Here is a 6,244-nt window from a genome sequence, read left to right as displayed (position 1 = left end):
GGCTCATGTGACGTTTGATCTATTTTGATGCAAGTAAAGCCAGTTCTCTTTGGCAAATCCCCAGCACTAACTGTCTCTAGCCAAGCTGTCAGGCTGCTCTCCAGATCCTGGACCTCATGTGCCAAATAACAGGTAGGCAGTGGACAGGGTCTCAAAATAGCTGAGGTGCTGGAGAGATGGTCCAGTGGGTAGGGCCTTGCATGCAGCCAACCCGGGTTCGATTCTCACCACCCCGTAGGGTCCCTCAAGCCCCACCAAAAGTTAGTGACTCCACTAAAAGTTAAAAAAAATCAGAACCCAGGGCCAGAGAGATAGCACAGCAAGTAAGGTGCTTGCTTTGCAGGCATCTGACTGAGTTCGATCCCTAGCAACCCTTAGGGTACCCTGAGCACCAGCAGGAGTGATTCCTGAGCACAGAGCCAGGAGTAAGCCTTTACACTGCCTGATTTGGCCCCCAAAACCAAATCCAAAAATAAATAAATAAATAAATAGCTACGTCGAGCCTTTCCTCCCAGATGGATGAGTGGCAGAGAGGCAAGAAACTTTCTGCAGTGGTATGAAGACAGTAAGCTTGCCATTTGAAATGTTCGCAGAATGAACCGTTTCCTTCAGGCACTCAAGCAACATTGATTGCATCGCCTATGAGCTGGCAGCACGGTGCTAGACCTTGGGGGCTTACCGAAGCATGGTGGTAGACCTTTGGTGGGCGTACTAAAACATGTTGCCACACCTTTGGGAGGGCATACAGAAGCACTGTGCTAGAGTGCTTGAGGGGGCGTACAGAGCCAAAGCCCAGGTGGCCTCCGCCCTTACTGTAGCGGAGGCGGGATGAGTAACAAACCAGTGAATGCAAGTAAATAAAATCCTTGGCCCTCGGGTGCCAGAAAACAAGAGCAGATTCTGCGAAAGAGGAAATGAAGGGTCAGTGTGACCTTGCCAAAGCAGCAGCCTGGCCTTTCGAGGGAGGCCTGAGCAGAGTGGTGGGGGGCAGTCATTTCAAGATTGGGGGTTGGGAGGAGCCTTCAAGGGAAATGTGAGCAGAGGAAGTAAGGGGCTTAGATTCTTCCCCAACTAGTCAGAGGCTCTGCTCCAGTCCTGGGTAAAGCCGAAGCACTCTAGGCTTTATGGTTGCTGTGGGTGGTGGCAGTGAGAGCCCTCCACACACATACCGATCCGGAAGCTGCTCCATGAGGATCAAGTTCCCCACCCTTACTCCCAGTCTGTCATGGGCCTCCTTGTACGTTCAGTCCATCCCATCAAGCACGCTTCGGGGGGGTTCCGAGACCCTCCAGACTCAGAGGCATCGCCCAGTGATTTTCCTCTGTGCTTCTCGCCTGCCATCAGCCAGCTTCCGTGCCCGCCCTGGCCTGGGTTCAGATGTAGGACTGAAACGGCTCTGGCCTTCAGGAAAAGTGTAAGCACCAACGGGGCGTGAGCGCCAGAACTGGAGCCAAGGAAACAGGCCCTGCCAACAATTGCCATCCCTTCCCTTCCCTGCCGCATGAATGCTCAAGGAGCCCCCAGTGACTGTTTATGGGGAGCTGTTTGTTTCTCAATTGACAAAGAAGGAGGGAGCCCTCTCAGACTTTTTTTTTTTTTGCCCAGAGGCCCCAGATTTCTCAGTAGGAAACTGCCAAATACGCAAGTTGGGGTGGATGTTTGGCTGAATCACTTTGAAGGGCCTGTCAGTGCCTAAAATGGAAATTGTTAGAAAGCAGAGGAGGGTGGTTGCCAGCAACCATGAAATGGTAATGACCAAATCATTTATTTTTGCAATGAAATGTCATCCCCTCGCACTACAAAGACAGCATGGTGTGGTTTTTTCCCCCCTAGCTTAAAAGTACTGACTACCTAGAAAAAAAATCTTCCAAAGTGATTCTGTGTGCCATGTCCATGTGTCCCTCACCCACCGGCTGCCTAGCCTCAGAAACCAAGCCTCCTCCATGTTCACGGAGCTTAGTTGAAACCTGGGATGAATTAAGAGGTTGGCTGATTGTGAGAGGTAATCGGCCTTTAGATACCCTATAAAATGAAGGGAAGTTGGTTTGGTTATTTATAAGATGGTATATGGCCGACTTTACCATGTAGATAGTAATAGACTATACCCTTCCAAATATAATGTGGGTCCTTCAACAATCTATCCAAGTTTACCTCCAGCAGCACCTAGGAGCCATGATGGATTCAAAGGCAAATCAGGCAAGACCACCTGTTCTGTCCCTTTTGTTTTTATTTTTCGGCAAATTTTGTTAAGGTATAACAAAAAAAATGTTCATGATACAGTTTCGTGGGCCTTTTCTCTTTAAACTCTGCTACTCGTTTTTTTTTTAAAACTTTTGGGAGAAGAGACTGGAAAATACATTGTGGGTTAACATTGAGGAATGGAAGAGGTTTGCCTATTTCTTTGAAACCAACCATTTAGATATAGTTCCCTAGGGCCCATTTTGGGGTGGTTCTAAGCACATACAAAGCCTAGGGTTCTTTTTTTATTTTCCATATTGAGTTCTTTGTCAGGATCCTCAGCAACTTAGATGATCATAATGTTGATTTTTAAATAATACTTTGGTTTGAAAGTATTTCAGTAACGTCTGCACATTCACTGTGGAAAAGATGGTTCCATTCAGTTCTTGTTCGAGTGCCAAGAGGTGTCTTGGAAGTACAGTCTACCATTTTGGATGACCGGTTTTGACAGAAGTGGTTTTGTGTAAAGCTGTCACTTGATAGCATGGGATCCATTTTTGTTGTTGTTTTACTGTGTTGTTCTTGTTTGGGGCTACACCCAGAAATACTCGGAGGCAATAGTTACCGGCTCTGTGGTCAGGAACAACCCTTGACTGTTACTCTGGGAGTCAGATATGATGCCAAGGATTAAAAACAGGGTAGCAATCCTGGATGAGACCTCCAGGATGACCTCAGGAGAGGGACAGGCCAAGTTCCAACCTGACCAAAACCGAGGAAGCCACACTCAAACCCCAATAGCTGCCATAATGCCTCCGGCCAGGCTGCCAAATTAAATATTCTAGCTTTTCTGGAGCAACATCTCCGAACTCTACAATACTGACATCCCAGTAAGAGTACACAGATTGTATGAGAATGTAACATAGAAGCTAACCAATCTTGGTTACATAAACATTAACACAGAAGGCGTAACTAGCAACAACAACTTAGTGAACCCTCAGACAAGGACTTAATATCTCCGTGGCGAGATACAATAAATTTCACATATTTTCTTTTACTGAAATATTTTTTGATCTTTCCACTAGCAATTTAGTGGTAACAAGCAATATACAATAAATTATCATGGGCCTTCTACGGGGGCAGGCTTGAGGGATTGTTGGGAAAATGGAGACAATGGTAGTGGGAAGGTGACAGTGGTGATGGGATTGGTGTTGGAATATTGAATGTCTGTAACAAATCATCATTAACAACTCTGTGAACCATTGTGTTTAAGTAAAGTGGGGGGGGAAGAAAGAATAAAACAAGGGTAGGTGAGATTCAAAGAAATTGTCTTACTTCCCATATTTTAATCTTTCCAGCCCCTGGTATCCATTTTTTAATGGGATACAAGGAACATTATTACCATTCAGCCATGGAGCTGGGACATTGGAATATGGCTGTGCTTGGTGGTAGCATTTGAAACCCAAGTTATAGAATCCTTGTGAAGTAAGAAACAGGGTTAGCTCCCTGGCGAAAAGCAGCTCAGTTGTAGGTCAGTCCCTCCTTGCAAGTCCTTTGATCTCAGGAGAATTGCATTTAAAGCCAACTCTCTTGTTTATGCCCCTTCCCAAACTATTTTTCTATTCACCTTCCCTTTGTGGTGGTGTTGTTGCAATGAATGAGGGTGACAGATATGCTTGGAGGCATGTTCAGACACTTGTGGTACTTGCCCATGGTTACAACCTTTAGTAGCAGTGCTCACACACTGCTGGCTGCAGTGCTCACACACTAGTAGCTGGCTTCAGTGCCAAGGAAACTGCATGTTGCTGTGATGCCAGGGTTGCCATATATATAGGAGAGCTAACGGGACCAAGCTTCAGGCATGGGTAGGTACCAGAAATCAAACTTGTGGCCTCATATTTGCAAAGCAAGTCCATGTCCAGGTCTCCACGGCCTTTTAAGAGTCTGCCAAGTGTCCATTTGCATGCATCCCAAACCACTTGCTCAGCCTCACTTTCATCATCTGTGACATCAAGGACTTTGAATAGACAAGCTGTGAGTTCTCCCTAAACCTTGACATTTGACAGCTCTAGTGGATTTCCCAGCACAGGCTATTTTCCAACACTTTCTTTAGTTCAGAGACCCCCATTTTATATAATGTTCTAACGTATCTGAGGAAAACATGACTCATTTCCAGTGTCCTAAAGTCAACACATTGCAGCTCTCACTGAAAAAGGCTTTTTCTTAGTAGAAGAGGCCTAGAATGTCACAGAAACCAGGGCATTCCCGTATCACTGACAAAGGATGCAACTGTGATGGTGCTGATTCTCAAGGGTGCCAGAATCATCGGCACCAACTTCAGGTCTCGCACGAAGCCGACCCATTCATTCAAAAGTGTGATTGTCCGGAGCAGAGATCTCTGAGCCAGCAGTCCTGGCCCTGGCTTAGAATAGCTGATGTGTTACTAGCTATTTAACTCTGAAGAGGAGGGCCAGAGAGACAGTACAGGGGGTACAGAATTTACCTTGCTTGCAGCTGACCCCGATTGGATCCCTGGCACCACATTGGCCCCTCAAGCACCACCAGGAGTGATCCCTGAGCACAGAGCCAGGAGTAAGCCCTAATCAAGCCCCCTTTGAAAAAAACTTGGAGCAAGTTAGTGAACCACCATGTGTCTCCACTTTCTCATCATTAAAATATGATAATAAGTGCACTGTTGGGAGGATTGAGACCAAATGAGCATGTGAAATGCAGCATAGAGGAAAGTCCACTAGACACATAGTGTTCCATAAATGTGAACCATTTTAGATCACGGTCACACATGTCCATGTATGAATATGGGGGTGACGAGGCTCCCATTCCTCAGGGTGGGCCTCTCTCTTGAATCTATGGTGGTCTGTGATCTAGGCTCACTTTTGTGTATTACTTGACCTGGAGTTAGTGACTTCTCCTTTCTACCAAACTCTCTGCCCAGGGGAGAGTTAGTCAATCCAAGTCTTAGTCTTCCTAGGGTCACAAGTCATAGATAATGACCAAAAGATTGAAAAACTCTGGTAACTGAAAGCACTCATTTCAAGGAGGTCATTGTCCCCCCCTTGCTTGCCGAGGACTTAACAGAATTCATAACTGTAGCCTCGTGGAGTTGACAAAAGATCTTTAGAAAGAATGTTCCCTGGGGTTCTCCATGTCTACAGAGGCTCAAACAAGAGAAAACAGGTTGTGGTTAGATGCAGGGAAAACATTTTACCACAGATATAGAAAACGCTGGGCCAGATTCCCAAAATAGATTAGGGAGTGTAGATGTTGTGTGGTAGCTTCCCAGTGGCTCTGCTCCACTGACAAGGGAATAGTTTGTCCCTCAGTCCTAGACTGTCTCCTTGGCCCTGGAAGCAGGAAGCACCCTTAGAAGTTTGTTAGCCTAAGGCCCAAGCGATAGTAGAGTGAGTAGGGTGCTTGCATTGCACATAGCCAACCCAGTTTTGTTTCCTGACTCCCTGAGAACTGCCAGGAGTGATCCCTGGGCACAGAGCTAGGAGTAAGCCCTGAGTCCCAGAAACAAAAATAAAACAAAAGAAGTTAGCCTATCAAAGCCTTAATTTTAAGGACGTGTATTCTCAACCTAGAAAGTCAAGACAATTGCACTCCATTCAGGTAGCTCATGACTGGCAGAAGCATGATTTAAACCCTAGGCCAACGTATCATGCCACTGTACCACAACAATCCTTTAAGGAACACCAACTGTTAATCCTGTCCAGTTCTAGAGTGTTCAGTTTGTACTGACATACCCAAAAGTCATAGAAGCCCACCCAGAAGGGCTCAAAGGTATTGAGTCTTGCCCAGCTTGCAAGTCTCCCCATTTTTCTCCATCTGATTTGGGACCTCTGGCTGTCAAAGCATCTCAGCCAAGCCCGCTCCCTCAATTCACTGGTCTTCACTTACCATTTGAAAGCAGCTGTGGTTAAAGCAAAGCTTGCTGACTCAGCCCATGGAGTAAGGATGACTAAACACAAGAATTTCCTGTGGGGTGAGGAGGGGGGAGTGCGGGGATGGAAAATATCTTTCAAATACATTTGTTTCAGGGAACCGTTCG

This window comes from Sorex fumeus, unplaced genomic scaffold (genome assembly GCF_029834395.1).
Source record: "Sorex fumeus unplaced genomic scaffold, SorFum_2.1 ptg000075l, whole genome shotgun sequence".
NCBI classification, from domain to species: domain Eukaryota; kingdom Metazoa; phylum Chordata; class Mammalia; order Eulipotyphla; family Soricidae; genus Sorex; species Sorex fumeus.
Note: the sequence above shows the minus strand (reverse complement) of the source record.